At 45.9% G+C, this 16,947-nt stretch overlaps 1 long non-coding RNA gene across 1 annotated transcript in view; it reads left to right on the top strand.

Moving 5' to 3' along the window:
- Positions 1-16,743, top strand: part of LOC309871355 — a 30,009-nt gene extending 13,266 nt beyond the window's left edge. The window contains exons 3-5 of the long non-coding RNA XR_014315231.1: positions 8,918-9,059; positions 15,602-15,790; positions 15,895-16,743. This is a non-coding gene — a long non-coding RNA (uncharacterized lncRNA). The remainder of the gene's footprint in view (positions 1-8,917; positions 9,060-15,601; positions 15,791-15,894) is intronic.
- The last annotated feature ends 204 nt before the right edge of the window (positions 16,744-16,947 follow it).

Below are 16,947 nucleotides of genomic sequence, written 5' to 3'. Positions count from 1 at the left end.
GCTCCTACGCCCCATATCCCTTGCCCCACAGCCCTCGCTCCACTTCTCGGTATCCAGGGAACCCGTGGGGCCCTACTGACATCAAGGGGCCCAGCACCACTGGGCTCGTCTGGACCCCGGAGAGACGCCTGTGCTGACAGGCTTCTTTTCCAGAACTTGATGGAAAATTTTGTCCCTCAGAATCGCCGGGCTCCCCAGCCTGAGAGGCGCTGGCTCTGCCCGCGCAGCCTGGGCCCCACTGGGCCCCCTCCACCTCAAGTGCCTTTTACCCAGGAGCCCCAGGATACCATTTTTTTCTGGCCCATGGACCCCTTTCCCCCACCCCCACCCCCACACCTCTACTTTGGGCCTGCAACCACCCTGGGATCACTTCCATCTCCGGCCCCCTACCCCACAGGTCCTTGTCCACCTCCAGGCCTGACCCCTGGCCCCTCTCACCTCTGGAGTTACTGAAACCCTTCCACTTGGGGGCCACTGGCATCTGTGATCCCAGACTCCCGGGACTCCCCTCCACCTTGGAGCTCCCTACCCTGTTTCCTCTAGGAACTGCTGTGCCTAGAGCACCGAAACCCCACATTCTCAAGCCAGCTGTCTTTGGGCCAAGGACTCAGGTATCCTCAGGGACCCTCCTTTCCAAGGCACATACTCCTCTCTGTGCAGGAGAGACCAGAGAGAGCAGGCTTGGGGATCCTTCACTCCAGCTGGATGGAGGGGCAGAAGCTGGGGTGTGTGTGAGGGGGTGCTCACAGGTTGCCTCCCTGGGTAAGGAGCTTCCAGGAGGAAACTTCAGAGTGAGGCTATGATGTGGAAGCCTCAGGAAGCACTGTCTGCACAGACTCCAGGCTCCTGGCTTGGGCAGTGGGCATTTAGTGGCCAGAGCCCTACAGGACCAACCCCGTCCAAACCCACCCCACCATGGCCGGCTTTTTTGTCTTGAATTTGCACAGCAACCTTTTCTCCAGTATGAAATTGAAAGCTTTGCTTTGGAAAGTTTTGTGTCCAGGAGGCTCCTGGGCATTCACTTACTTTATTTCCAGAGGCTAGTTGAGGAGGGTGGAGTCTTTGGGACCTTAACAGCAGGTCTCCTGATCCTTCCTGACTTCTTTTTTTTTTTTTTGATTTATTTATTTGAGAGAGAGAGAGAGAGAGAGAGAGATAAAGAGCACACCACAGAACACATGCAGGCACAGGTGAATGGGCCAGGTGAATGGACCTGTGCCAAAACAAAGAGTCAGATGCTCAACCAGCTGCAACCACCACCCCCCGTCCACCTTTTACAGGTGGGTTACATCTACACACTGTTAGGCGCTTTGCCTGGACCCGGCTAGTCTTACAGCAGTCCTAGGACACTGTCTCTTGCCCAGTGTCTCTGGTCAGTACCAACCCATGCCTCAAGTGTGGGAATGACTTCTTCCTGACTCCTTTTTTTTTTTTAAGATTTTTTATTTTATTTTATTTATTTGACAGAGATAGATCACAAGTAGGCAGAGAGGCAGGCGGAGAGAGAGAGAGGAGGAAGCAGGCTCGCTGCTGAGCAGAGAGCCTGATGCGGGACTCGATCCCAGGACCCTGAGATCATGACCTGAGCCGAAGGCAGCGGCTTAACCCACTGAGCCACCCAGGCGCCCTTCCCGACTCCTTCTTAACTCCCTGTCCAGCCTGGGTTGCCCACCCCCCTCCAGGCTGTCCTAGTTGTATATATTGGATCTCTGTAGATAGTGGGCACCATCAGATCCTCACCTGTCGTGGCTGGCGCAACAAATCAACCAGGAACATGAGGGTAAGAGGATGAAGAAAAGAACTTGAGAAGCAAAGAGATGGGGGTAGGAGGAGCACTGAGGAGGATTTCCAACAGTGCTAAGTTTATTCAAAGCCTTAAGGCCATATATATAGTGACATTACATCTGTGTTTAGTTAAGCAACTATGGTTCCTCATGACGCCAAATGGCTGATGCCAGTACAAATACAGCAAACCTGAAAGTAAATTATGGGTTGTACTAAGGCAGCAAGGACCAGCAACAAACTTTTTAGCCCAACCGAATTGTTCTCATTTGTTTAGTAAGCGTGTGGGAAGTCACGTAGGCGAGCGCACAACACATAGCACAGACTCTTGCCCAGTGCTACTGAACTTTTCCCGTCCTAAACCTTTTGTTAGGTTATTTGGACTTTAAAGGAGGCACAAGTCAGGGTCTGGTTTGGTTCTCGTCTCAAGCCTTATTGCAGGCTCCCACACTCACCGAAATGAGAACATGGCTCAGGGTTATGGAGTGAATATACCCTTTAGGAAACATTAAAGGACATAGCATAACTGGTCCGGGGTCACCCAGCCTGTGAGAGGCATGGGTGAGATTCAGACTGCACTGGGTGCCACAGCCATTTTCAGCTCACCTTAGTGTCCAACCTGGTCCCAGAAGGTTCCTGCTCAGGACTTTGCTTTGTGCTGAGCTGGGCTTGCTTCCTGCCTTTGAAGCCATTTTCACAGTGTATCCCCAGCCCACCCTCTCCCATTGAGCATCAGTGCTGCCTTGGCTGGCCTCTGTTGATCGTGCCATTCCTCTCAATCCCTCTGTTACCCCTCCGGCCCACTGTCCTACTGCCCTCTGTCCGGTGGGCCAAGTTCTGAGTTTCTTGCCTGCACTTCCTCTTAACTGTGCTCTGTTGAAATCCTCTCTAACAGGGAAGACCTGCTTATCAGAGCAGCTTGATTTGGAATCCATCTCCCCTGGAGGTCAGAGCTTCTGACCATCATGTCCCCAGCCTCAGCACTGGGGATGCCTGCCCAGCCTATTCTGGGTGCTCGTGGAGCTCTGGGATCTTGGAGAAGATTTGCCATGAAAATAAGCATTTATACATAACACGGAAGAGAAGATTTGAGGAAATTGAGTGGGTGTCATCTGGTAATGTTTGTGTTAGGATGGTTCTGAAATTTCTGGGCCCTGAGTTACCAAGAACCCTAGGTTGCCCAGCTGGAAGGACCTCAGATAGATCAGCTGGGCTCCTCACCTCATTTGACAGATGGGAAGTTGAGGCCCAGAGCTTAGTGCCACAGAGCAGGAGTGAGGAGAGATGTTAGTGACAGGAAGAAACCATAGGGTAAGCACAAAGTGGCTGAGCCTGGGCTTTGTTTATGCAAATGAGTTGCTAAAACAGTGGGCCTGAGGCTGCTGACTCTATCTAGTGGCCAGCAAGAAGTAACACCAGCCCACACCTTCTGAGGTTTAACTCATGCCAGGAATGATTCTCAATGTTTTATTCGTGGGCACCTGGGTGGCTCAGTTGTTCAGCTGAGGTTATGCTCCCAGGGTGCAGGGATCTAATCCTCACCAGGCTTCCTGCTCAGTGGGAAGCCTGCTTCTCCCTTTCACACTCCCCCTGTGTGTGTTCCCTCTCATCCTGTCTCTCTCTCTCTCTGTCAAATAAATAATAAAATCTTAAAACAAGAACAACAACACCAAAATGCTTTATTTGCCTTAGGAGATAGGGTCTGTTATGGCTACCATTTTAATGCATGGAAATATGGGCACAGGGGAGCTAAAGGAGTCCAAGGTCACACAGCTTGCAAGTGGAGAAGCCAAGATTTGAACCCTGGGCAGCCTGCCTGCAGAAACTGTATTATTTTTCCCCTTGTGTATGTCATTTTTAAAAACCTTTCCCTGAATTCTAACAGAGATGTGTAAACATTGTTAAGCATGTAGCTTATTGATCATCACAAAGCTTAGGTTCTGAAGCATTGCAGCAAGCTGGGGTGGGCTTTGATGTCAGAACTGGTTGGAATCCAGTTTCTGGTGCTGCATGATCTTAGGTGACTTACTCAGCCTCAGTTTCTGCACTGAGTTTGGCAGCCTTGTGATGAGTAGAGCGTGTGACAGTGCCTGGCGAGTGTTTAATAAATGGTTTTCTCTTCTTAATAATGAAAATTCTAAGTTGTGTTGGTTTTGTTAAGCAGTCCGAATACCTTCCTCATCGGTCAGTTGCCTGTCAGTCGCCTTGTAGGTACTTGTGATGAGTCACTTTGGTAAGTCACTATATATAGCTGAAACATTTGGGGGTAGTTGGGGGACACCCCCACCTGCCCCCACTGCCCCTGCATTGAAAGTCTGTAATTTAAAATGTTCCACCTGTGCCTTTTTTTTTTTTTTTAAACATAACCACTTTGGGACAGTGAAAGTTATAGGTCTTCTCCTTAGGGTTGTGACGGAGCCTTTGGGGACCTGCAACAGCTTACTTCCAGTTTCTGTCTGGCATACTGATGGGCCAGAACTTATTTTAACAACATTCCATCACATTCCAGGCACCTGGAAGGAGGAATATGTTGAACTTCTCGGAAATTATTTTTTGGAACTGTTTTTATCCTGAGGAATAACCCATTTAAAAATTGAATGACCTTTATGGTGGACTTTTCCACTCTACATAATGCAAACTGAAAAACTCGTTGTTTTCAGCTGCTTCTGCAGCAGTGGGAAGAGCAAGCCTGTGGGAGTCCTCCCCAGGTTGGCCCCAGCACAGAGCTGCATCATTCTACACACCCCTCATGCCTTGTCTCCTTGTCTGTGAGGTGGTAATGATGGTGCAGGGAGCTCCAGGGGTTGTCGTGAAGGTTACAGAGATGGGGGGTGTAAACTTTGAACAGTGTGCCCCACATAAAATGCAGATCTGGTGAGCAGAGGCAGCTGCTCACATTAATTGTTGATGCCAAGGCACTGGAGTTCCACAACAGCCTATGCCTTTCTTTCCTGGGTCCTTTTTGTCTCAGCCACCACCTTAGAGAAAGTGACTCAGCAAGGCTGGTGCTTGTGGAGCCCTCTACAAAGCCAGCTAATTCACACGGGCGATGCCCTGGAGATAAGGGGGTTTTCCTGGGTGGTAGGACCCCATTTCAGAGGCTTAACTAGCCGGTTTCTCCTAACTGGTCCTGTCCTCCAGGGTCAAGATGAAGGCCTGCCAGGAGACTGGTGGTCTCACCAGAGTTTTCCACTGGAAGCATGAAGGACCCCATGGAGCCTTGTGCAGAATGACATGGGTGTTGGGGGGAGAACAGGGGGGACATCGCCTGTACCATCATGGGCAGGTCACTATATCTGGCTCACGCCGGCTTTCTTCCCATCTGGGAAATGGCAGAAGACCATGCTTTTTCACAGGAGGGATGAGGGTTTAGGGAGGTATTTGATGACTGTGTTGGGGCTGCATGAGTAACAGATTTGACGGAGGGGCCTTGGAGTCACAGACTTGGGTTCAGGCCCCTGCTGCTGCCACATAAAAGTAGATCGCTTGGGTAAGCCATGGACCTCAGTGTCCTCCTCTGTGCACTGTGGATAATACCTAGCATGTAGGTCTGTGAGGGGTACAAAATAGAAGGCCATATTAGGAGCTTAGAGCAGAGCCTGGTACTCACTAGATTGTAGTTTTATGGAGATACTCTGGCATCACTGGTGTTGCAGACCTGGTCCTACCCTCTGGAAACTTTGGCTGCTTATGAGGCCGTGGCTGACAGAAAGAAGCGGTGTCTGTCTTTTCTTAAGATTAAGGGTACAGAGGGGTGCCTGGTGGCTCAGTCGTTGAAGCATCCAACTCTTGGTTTCAGCTAAGGTCATGATCTCAGGGTGGTGGGATTGAGCCCTGAGGTGTGCTCTGCTCTCAGTGTAGAATCTTCTGGAGGTTCTATCTCCCTGTATTTGTGTGTGTGTGCTCTCTCTGTATCTCTCTCTCTGTGTATCTCTCCCTAAAATAAATGAAGCTGTAAAAATAAATAAATACATACATGCATAAGTTAATTAATTATGGGTACAGAAATCAGTGATGGAGCTGGGCTGATGGGACGCTTGGCAGCAAAGACAGGTGCACCCTGCTTGAAGGCTCGGGGGTAGCTGCGGTGTCACCAGTGGTGATGGGGGTGTGAGGAAGTTGCCTCGTGCAGCATCCAGAGAGGAACTAAGATGGGGGGGTTCCAGGGAGTAAATGCCCATGGGTAGGAAGCATCTTCAGATGAATGTCAGAGGGTGTCCTCATGGATGGGGAGGCACCCTTTCTCCCTGAAGCTGCCCACGAGTGGAGGTGTGCCTGCTGGGGACATAACTAAATCATTGGGGTTTAGCCTCCTAAGCTGTTAATTTATGAAGATGTGGCCAAGACCTTGTCTCACTGCTTTTTAAAGAGAAGTAAATTAAACTGTTGTTTGGGATTGTGTTGTCTTCCAAAGGCTCATTCAGAGTCAGTGGCAGAGCTGCTGTGGGCTTTCCAACTTGTCTTGAAAGCCTGGTCCAGGCAAGGGTGAGGGATATTCCCATCTCTTGGGGTCTCTTGCCCTCTCTGTTTATGGCAGAACATGGTTTTGTGACTGGTAAATAAACAGGCATCCTGTGCAGATCCTTCAGCTCTTCGTGTGGCTTCCGTAGAGAAAATTCCCATTCACTGGGCACAGACTGTGGCTGGACGGGCGGTGTGGCGGGGCTCTCACTGAGCATTCTCCTTTCACGTAATCCCAGACAAGATATGAATTTTGTGGTGTTGCCACTTTCCTGCTGGCCAGGAGGGAAGTTGAGGCCCAGGAAAGTTACACTTTCTCGCTGTGGTAAGCGGCAGAGCCATGTCAGCCGGTCCAGGCCCTGGATTTCAGGTCTGTTTGCTGTGAGCATTTCCTCTTGTGTTTCCAGCTTTTGGCCTGTTTGACCTATCAAACTACTGATGGTGTATTGATAATTCTAATACTCTCGACATTGTGAAAGATTAGCTCTTCACTTTGTGCTAGAAATGTTTCTTGCTGTATTTTTCTTTTAATTAAAAAAAAAAGTCAAAGTCCCACGTTTCTGCCCATTTGAATCTCCCTGAGTCTCCCTGTTGTGAAGTGGTTGGGTTTGGGGATTTCTAGGGCAGGGGCCTAGTTGGTGGTGGCTTTTCCTGGAGGAGCCCATGGCTCAGGACTTAGAGTGGGGACTGGAGCAGTGTGAACTGTGGCCTGAAAATGTGTTCATGTGTGCTGAGGTGGTGCCCAGATTCTTTTGGAGGATGAACTGAGGTTTTGATCAGTAGGTTAGAGAAACACTTGATGGAATAACACTGATAATTTTGTTTTTGTATTCAATCCTAATTTTGTGTTTTCGTTTTCGTGTAATGCAGTGTGCTCTATGTTCTAAGAAAAAATTGGCAATCAATTCATACAGTATCATGATTTAATAATCCTTCCTCACTCACTGGGTCATATTTCAGGTTTTTATATGTAGTTTTTATATCTGTAGTTCTGTTTCTGAATTCTGTATTTTGATTCATTCCTTCATTTTTAAATTTCTTATTTTAAATATTTTATTTATTTGAGAGAGAGAGAGAATGAGCTAGGAGCAGGGGCAGAGGGAGAAGGAAAGGGAGACTCCTCACTGAGCATGGAGCCTGATGTGGGTCTCAGATCCCAGGTCTCTGAGATCAGGACCTGACCCAAAGGCAGATGCTTAACAGACTGAGCTACCCAGGTGCAGCCACATTCCTTCATATTTTTATTTTTACTCCAGTGCTGCCCTGTTTGGCTGGTTGCTTCAGTTTCTGGGAGGGAGGGAGATGACCCCCTCCCCTGTTCTTCTAACAAGTTTGCTTTTGCTGCGTTGACTGGAGAAGGGCCAGGCTTCCTGAAGATGAGTAGGATGATTCAGTGACACCCAAAAGGCAGTGGCTATCATTGTTCCCACTGTGCTTCAACAACTTCACCCACTGACTCTTTGATGATGGCAGCCACCAGCAAATCTTCTGCAGAGGACTGCTGCCTTGGGATGCTTTCCTTGTGGTGCTGGACTTCATTCCCCCTGGCAGCCAGTACAGCTAGGATTAGAACCTAGGAAAAGTCCCATTAGAACCCAAGAAAGTGGGGTGCCTGGGTGGCTTAATCGATTGTCTGCCTTTGGCTCAGTTCATGGTCTTAGGGTCCTGAGATGAAACCCTGCACTAGTGTCCATGCTGGCTGTGGAACCTACTTAAAATCAAACAAACAGAAATCAGCCCAAGAAAGTACCATCCTTTGTGTTGTTCTATACTGTGGATCAGATTTTATTTTTCTTTTCTTTTTTTTTTCTTTCTACTTTCTTTTTAAAGATTATTTATTTGTCAGTGAGAGAGCACAAGCAGGGGGAGCAACAGGCAGAGGGAGAGGCAGGCTTCTGGTTGGGTAAGGGGTCTGATGCCGGACTTGATCCCAGGACCCTGTGATCATGACCTGAGTCATGTTAGGCTGCTGCCTAACAGACTGAGCCAACCAGGCATCCCCCAGGATCAGACTTCAGTAACCCTACCAGATTTCTTTAGCTTTGGCATTTTAAAGGACAATGAAAGCTAGCTAAACCTACACCAGGATTCTGCATCTGCTGGGGCTGTGCTGTCCGGGCCTATGTGCTTCCTGTTCTTCTAACCCCATCAATTCCACCCATGTTTTAGCCAGAGAACTGTAGGCAGGTGTGGGTGTGTCACTGAAAGCTTTGACTCATCATTCATATCTTTATTGTAAGCTTATAATCTTTCTTTTTTTCTTTTTTTTGGGTAAGATTTTATTGATTTGTTTGTTTATGAGAATAAATGGGGAGCAGAGGCAGAGGGAGAAGCAGACTCCCTGCTGAGCAGGAAGTCTGACATAGGGCAAGATCCCAGGATTATTTATGACCTGAGCCCAATGCAGATGCTTAACCGACTGAGCCACCCAGGCGCCTCTTTATTTTTTTTTTTATTGATTATCTGCCTTTCTGAGGCAGCGTTCTACCTGGGTTTTCATAACTCCACACTACGGTATTCTTCCACTAGTGTGGCCTGTTTTGAGGTAATTCCTATACATTCTGGCTATGCTGCTAAATGATGATATGATCTTGGACTCTTTTTTTTTTTTTTTTAACCTCTCTGAGCCTTGGTTTCCTCTGTGCTAATGTGGATAATATACCCTCTCTTGCAGATGTGTGGAGGGCCATGGCTGACTTGGATGCAGTTGGAGTCATCTCACGGCACATGGAATACACAATTTATCTTGCTTCCTGTCTTGATAACGACATCTTGGTTTTCATGCTGTCTTAGAACAAGTAGAACTTGACTTACATGTAAGTTGTAAATTCACGTACTTTTGACAGAGGTGTTATTTTAGTTTAGTTTAGTTTAGTTTAGTTTAAAGCAGGCTCCACACCCAGTGCAGAGCCCAGTGTGGAACTCAAACTCACCACTGTGAGATCAAGATCCGAGCTGAGATCAAGAGTTGGCCGCTCAACCAGCCTAGTCACCCAGGCATCCCTTCTGTTTATCATTTTTCAAAAAATGTGACACGTAACACTTTCTCTGCTTGGACCTGTCCTCACACCTGCTATGCTGGTCTGGGGGTCAGACGTGTAGCTGGTGTGGTGCTGGTGAAGTTGCGCAAGACAGTTGTTAAGTCTTTTTACCCTAATTGCTGTTGTCCTATTATTTCCTTTTTATCTTAAAGATTTTATTTTATATCGTGGTGATATATGCTAAAACTGTTGCTTCTGGTCCTGCATTAAAACTTGAATATGTAGGGCATTTTTAAAGGATTCATCCCTGGAGATACAGTATTTGTTTTTCTCTGTCTGACTTATTTTGCTTAGCACAATACCCTCTAGGTACATCCATACTGTTGTAAATATCAGGATCTCATCCTTTTTGATGGCTGAGTAATATACCATTGTGTGTATGTACCACTTTGTCTTCTGTTGCTGGACACTTGGGCTGCTTCCATATCTCGGCTATGGAAAAAAAAATGCTGCAGTAGGCTTAGGGGTGCCTCTGTGCTTTCAGAATGTTGAGTCTGATGTGTCAACTGCCACAACAGTCGTGGCAACTCAGGAAGGGAGCCAGGTGCAGGAGGTAAGAGGAGGAGTGCAGCTTTAGGCAATCTGAGTTGAGGTGTCTGTTGGACGTGCAGGTGTAGGTTCTGGTTGGACAGTCAAAATGTAGGAATGGGTGCTTGGGGGAAGAGAGATGCAATCATGCTGTTGCCAAGGGATATATTCCTTGTAGAGAGAGTGACAGTTAAGGATTTAGGGTAATTCCTTCTTTTCTTGGGCAGATAAAGGGGAAGAATAAAGGAGTAGTGGATGGAAGGGGAGGGACGTGGCTTTGATGCCAGGAAGGCATTTTTGCACAGATGTCTAGAGAAGAGAGATTTCAAGGAATGAAATGTCAGCAATGTTCGATGATGTGAAAAGTTGCAAAGCACCTTGATTAGAGGGTGGGGGTAGATCGAGGAGGTTGTCACTGAGTACTGAAAGAAAATGGGAGGTGAGTAGTGGAGTCCTAAGCCAGACAGAGAGATCGAGTGACTGGGCGTGAGCCCATGGAGGTCACACACAAGAATAGCCTTTTAGAAAGTTTGATGGTAAAGACACAGACGATCATAACTCCAGACATAGCTTGGACAAGGGTGGGTTTTACAGGCTGTGTTTACCTATTTGCAGGTTGACTGAAGGGAGATGACAGATGGTGCATGCTGCTGGATGTTGTGGGTTGAGATGGGATCAGGTATACAGAAAAGCACACAGAGAGGAGTGTATGGCTGCCCTGACTGCTTCTGTAGAACACAAGGCCAACATTAGGCATGGAGGGAATGGAACGTGGCTCAAGGAGATGTGCAGTCTCAGATACAGACCACATGGCTCAGAGTCTTACAGGGCTCTCCTTGCCTCTGCGTGGCCCTTCTCACAGGGTTTAAGTTTTGAAGAGTCCTTTTGTTTCTCTGGGTTTGGGGTGTGACTGGAGAGACATAGCAGAGAGCAAGGGCTGAGGAAAGACCAAGAGGGCAGGAACTCACAGAGGGGAGTCTACTACCCTCTCTGCCTTTTCTGGTATGGGCTCTCTCCTGATCTGGATGGACGGATGACCTGCCATTACTTCTTTTAAAAATGCATTTGGCTTTACCCTGCCAGAAAGCAACACATGTTTATTGAAGAATAGTGGGAAACCCCAGAGAAACTGAAGGAAGAAAATAAGCACTCAGCTGAAGACAACCATTCAAAAGTTCTGGCACCTTTTCCTCCCAACTTTCACTGAAGTTGAACAGATAAATGTATATATATGAAGTGATTTCTGGGAAAGACCAAAAAAAAAAAAAAAAAAGATACCGACAACAAGAAAACAAAAAAGAGAACAAAGCAGAAGAAAACGGTGTTCATTTTCTTCCTGAGGCTGCCCTTCCTCGATACTGCTACTTGGTTTTACTACCTGCTTTTCTCCCTGGGCTTTCTTGACAAAACATGGTTCCACTACTTTTACCTTCTTCAAAGTGTTTGACAGAGTCGTTTGCTTTCAACATGGAGTTTGAGCAAAATGGACTATTGTTTTAAAATATTTTATCATGTGTGCTGTAATATCTCATCCTGGACATGATGCAAATGCTATGATAAAAAGAAGAGATGCTTTTAAAGTGATCACCAGAGTTGTGAAATTCATTGGCATGATCCTTCTTTTTTTTTAAAAAAGATTTTATTTATTTATTTGACAGACAGAGATCACAAGTAGGCAGAGAGGCAGGCTCCCTGCAGAGCAGAAAGCCCGATGCGGGGCTCGATCCCAGGACCCTGGGATCATGACCTGAGCTGAGGGCAGAGGCTTAACCCACTGAGCCACCCAGGCTCCCCGACATGATCCTTCTTTTGAGGGTCATAATTCGTTTAATTTTTTTTCTGCTCCAGTTTAACCTTCGCAGTCTTCAGTTGTTATGTGCATTAGACACAGTATTAGCAGTAGTGGCAGTAAAAATACTCCTGTCACCCTTTACAGGTACCATTTTACTAGCATCTCCTTACCACTGTAGCAGCTTTAAACCCTGTTTCCACCCTGTTCATTCCTTTAAATGCCTTTTCCTTAAAACCTTTTCTTAGTTTTTGGTGTTCTATAGCTTTACCACAAAATGTTTAATTGAAGATTTCTCATCTTGCTTGGTATCTGTGCATTTCCTGTATTTCTGGATTTATCATTTCTGTAATATCCTCAGCTGTTTTCTTCTGAAATTTTGACTCTGTCCTTCTGCTGTACATCCCAGGATTCTTATTTAAACCTCCCGTCTGTTGTTCGTGTCTCTCAAGCTGGCGTTCATCCTCTTCTCCTGCCTCCTTGTGTTGCATTCTGGGGAATGTCTTCACTTCTTGGTGCAGTGTTGTGAAGTCCTTCATTCGGGGCTCATCGACTGCCCCACTATTCTGGTGTGTTTTCTGTTGTGTTTTACGTCTCAGTGATTTTTGGTCCCTGTTTAACTTCCTTCAGTTCCATGTTCACACTTGGCCTGTTGCTTTTGATAGGCTCTTGATCCTTCTTCATTTTTAAACCTCTTTTGTGTTCTTAAACAATTAACATGTAATATTTTCTATTCTGTATCTGATCATTCCAGTGTCTAAGGTCTTCATTTTCCCTCAGTCTTCTGTCTCTCACAGTGGCCTCATTTCTTGCATGCTCTGTGAAGGGATTTTGAGACCAGATTTATTGGAACATAGATGTAATCTCTTTTAATTCTGTTTTTTGGTGTTTTTTTTTTGTTTGTTTGTTTGTTTGTCTGTCTGTGTTTTCCTGGAGGGTTTGTCTTTCCTTTGCCAGGAGACTGGGAGTGTTCTTGGTTGGGATCACTTTGGTTCCATTTGAGGGTCCTGGTTTATTAAGAAAATCTCAGGTTCAGTTCCCCCAACTTACCGTGTGGTGGGAACGGGGTCTGGAGGGCACAGGCCTGTAGAGATCCTGCAGTGAAAATGGCATTTGTTCTCTGGCACCCTGATTTGTTTCTCTTGAGCTTGTTGCTTACAGATCAGGTTTTGGCTCACTTGTTTCTGCCACCTCCCTCTTCCTGCTTCCTTTCCTACCATTTTCTAAGTCCTTTGCTAGTTTTCCGATGTCTTCTAAAGCCCAGAAATGTTTTGTGAATTCCATTTGCCATCACTAATTGCAAGTCTCATCCTGCAGCAGGAAGGCCAGAGCCAGACACTGTAATGCTCTGCCTCCCACAGAGGAGATTTTAATACCCTCTCCTCGTGTTCAGAAATTCTAGATTGGAGATGGAGTTATGGATACATTACCATCTACAGAGGATTAGTTGCCTATATAATAGAACAAGTATGCATTATTCTAATCTTCCTAAAACTTCCATTTTGCATAATAAATATGAATGAATAAGGAACCCGCATTACTTTAGTTTATGCAGATGTTCTCTTTCTGTCTCTGGCTTTAGATGGTAGGTTGTCATTTGTATGGTTCATTCTGAAAATTGGGTAACTTCATTCTTATTTTCTACATGTTGGTGCCATATAAAGTGATGATTTATGGAGATTCAGAGGTAAATATTTATCAACATCTAAATAATTGGGGAAGGCTTCCTTTACAAAAGGTAGAATTATTAAGACCTGTTTAATCACAGAAGGGATATCCTGTAAAGCTAGCCCATAAATAAAAAGTGGATCAGAAGAAAGCAGAGAGAGGAGAGAATTTGGAAGGAGCACGTGGAGGGACACCTACTGCCTATCCCTGTAAGTCAGGGGCAATCCGGAAGGGAAACCTTGTTAAAGGAGGCAGTAGTGTTTAGATGTAATGAGCTACTGGAAACCTCACAGTGTTCTGGTGAAGCAAGTGGTGTGCAATCAAGTCCGCAGCCCAGTTGAAGTTGTGGCTTCAGGCAGCAAGCGAGCAGGCCTTTCTGTCTGCCTTTATCTCCAGTGGGAGCGACTTGTCCTCCTTGAAGTCAGCCTCCAGACATCTTTTCCTGTCGCTACACATCTGTGCATCACTGAGAATTTCTGCGGTTGCTGCTTCATGGAGATGTTTGTCAGTTTTGGGTTTTGTTTGTTTTGTTTTGTTTTTTACCGAGGTTCACTTGCTAACTTTTCTCTTCTCTTAAAAAAAATATATATTTAATCTAGGGGTGCCTGGGTAGCTCAGTGGGTTAAAGCCTCTGCCTTCGGCTCGGCTTGAAGGCATGATCCCAGGGTCCTGGGATTGAGCCCCACATCAGGCTCTCTGTTCAGCAGGGAGCCTGCTTCCCTTCCTCTCTCTCTGCCTGCCTCTCTGCCTATTTGTGATCTCTGTCTGCCAAATAAAAAAATAAAATCTTTAAAAAATATATGTGTTTAACCTAGGGGCACCTGGGTGGCTAAGTGGGTGGGTTAAGCCTGTCTCTTCAGCTCAGGTTATGATCTCAGGGTCCTGGGATTGAGTCCTGCATCATCAGGGAGCCCTCTTCCTCCTCCTCCTCTCTCTCTCTCTCTCTCTCTCTCTCTCTCTGCCTCTCTGCCTACTTGTGATCTCTCTCTGTCAAATAAATAATTAAATAAATCTTTTAAAAATATATATATAATCTCTTCCAGGAAGAGATTATGCTGAGTGAAAAAAGTCAAGCAGAGAGAGTCAATTATCATATGGTTTCACTTATTTGTGGAGCATTACAAATAGCATGGTGGACAAGGGGAGATGGAGAGAAGGGAGTTGAGGGAAACTGGAAGGGGAGGTGAACCATGACAGACTATGGACTCTGAAAAATAATCTGAGGGTTTTGAAGGGGTAGGGGGTGGGAGGTTGGGGGAACCAGGTGGTGGGTATTAGAGAGGGCACGGATTGCATGGAGCACTGGGTGTGGTGCAAAAACAACGAATACTGTTACACTGAAAAAATATATATATATTTCATCTCTTATTACCATGTATTTTAAATGGTAGTGGGGATGATGGTGTGGGACCCCATGAAGTGAATTTACACTGCCATCTTGACCACAATATAAGTGTCGTACACAGCCGTCCTGTGTCCCCTTTCGTTCTGAAATGGATTCTCTCTTCCCAGCTGTTATCAATAGAAGACAGGGGTCTTTGTTCTTGTAGGTGACTTGTCCAAGATTGCACAACTTTCGAGGTTTAACCTTTGGTCTGATTGTAGGACCCATTTTCTTTAACTCAGTGCCATGCAACCTACCATGTAGGACTCTCAATACTCTCCTGCTTTTGAAGCTGTAATCCACAGGCCACGTCTACCAGTGCATATCTATTTTTGTCTAGTTCACTCATTTATTGCACACATTTACTGGATGCCAGCTATGTGTTTCAGGCACCTTTCTAGGTGCTGGAGATATGGCGGTGGGCAAGTCAAACACAACCCCCTGCCCTCATTGAGCATGTTCCATTTCCTACTACTGGAAGCATCCACCAGGAACAATGGACTTATGCCAGAAGTCCAGCAATGATATGAGTTCCAGAAATTTCTGAATGGTTCTTTGTGGAAGTGATGATTTGGCGGCAGCCCTCAAGGTAGCTACCTGCACAGGCAAAAAAAAAAAAAAAAAAAAAAAAAAAAAAAAAAAAAAAAAAAAAAAAAAAAAAAAAAAAGGAGGGCTGGTGTAGAAATGCCTGATGAATGTGCTTCAAGGTCAAATAACTGAGCCAGGTCTTTAAGGTCTTATTTAGCTCTGAGATTTTTCAAGAACTTTCCATGATACATAAGCATATTATAGAAAAAACCCTATTCAAAGCACACTGTAAATTTGGAGGACGATTGTCTTTGCATTATTTTTGTGATTAAATGACAGTTGATGATACAGGCACTGTTGTAAGTCACATCCCTGTGCAAACACTTTGTGGTAAATTCTTTTATCATCCTTATTTTTCAGAGGTAGAGACTGATGCAAAGGGAGAAGTTTGGTGGTTCTCCACTGGCCACAGCTAAGCAAGCAAAAAGCAAAAAGCAGAGCCTGCATTGGAACCAGGCACTGTGGCTCCAGACCCCAACTCTTCACCCTTGGGCTTCTTGCAGCACGCCTGATTTCTTGTCACTAAGAACTTGGTGCAGGAGTTTAACGGTACCTTTAACTTCTAGTTTTTCTTTCTCAGAACTGAATCTGCATTGCAGTGCATCTCTGCATAAACATGTGTTTAATTTTGTCACCTTTAATTTTGTTTTTAGGTAAGATCTGAAGGAGTCAATCTGTTTCTTCTGTGGCTTCAAGCACTTCAGACAAACTTTGCAGAAGAGCAGGTGCTGATTTTTGCTTGCCTCGTGCCTGGTTTCCCAGCGATCATGTCATCCAGAGGGACCTGCATGGTGGAGACACTCATCAGTCCTAGCCCTGGTGTGGCGGATGGTGAGGAACATTTTAGCCAGCCTTACAGGTTGAAATGACTCTGGAAGTTCTCTTGAGGGATTCCTCAGCTTGTCATGATCCTGAATAGAACCCTTTATTTCGTAGATGGGTTTGGAGGAGGAATTATCCCCTGCTCTTGTTCACAGTAATGTCTTACAGACATTAGAATAGAAAGAATCCGAGCCTTTTTTATATGCAATGAGGACGGGAGACATTTACTGAAGTGGTGGAAACAGGAATGGAAGGGAGGACTCAGATGTTGGAAACAGCAGGAAGTGGAGACACATCATGTATCTGGAGTGTTTTCTTGGCTGTGAATGAAATTTAAATCTGCCATCCAAAACTACTGTTTATTGTCCTCAGCATGATTGTTTCACGAGTGGACATTCATCTGCTCACCCAGCCCTGTATTTTCATGCCGCATTCATGGAAAGACAGTAGCTGCTTCCTGGGAAAGTCATGGCAACCATCTGTGTCCCATGAGTTTTTAAGAAACTTGCCAGTTAGGGCCAATGATTGATTAATGCACATCACTTTATTGCCCAAAGACAGGTATTTGATCCTTAGGCTGACCGAAGCAGAATTTGGCAGAGAGAAGAATAGTTTAGAGGGAGAGGTGGCTTCATGGGACTTTGTACCGTATTTCCAACCCCTTGATGCTCGCTGGCCTGGAGTGTCGCGTGAGCAGGTTCCAAAGGAGGGGCCGATGTATTTTAATGAAGGCCATTTTTTAAAAACCCTTTGAACGTTGGTGAAAGAACTCCTTTTTTTCCCCCACTCTGGAGCAAAGATATATCCACAAGAATCACTCCACTCTTGCCGGCCATATCAGGGGAAAGGATCGCTGAGGACCAAACATGCTTTTTCCTTCAAGT

The sequence above is a fragment of the Mustela nivalis genome (genome assembly GCF_964662115.1).
Source record: "Mustela nivalis genome assembly, chromosome: 8".
Taxonomy (NCBI): domain Eukaryota; kingdom Metazoa; phylum Chordata; class Mammalia; order Carnivora; family Mustelidae; genus Mustela; species Mustela nivalis.
The sequence above is the reverse complement of the archived record's forward strand: the minus strand, read 5'-3'. Positions and strand labels throughout refer to the sequence as shown.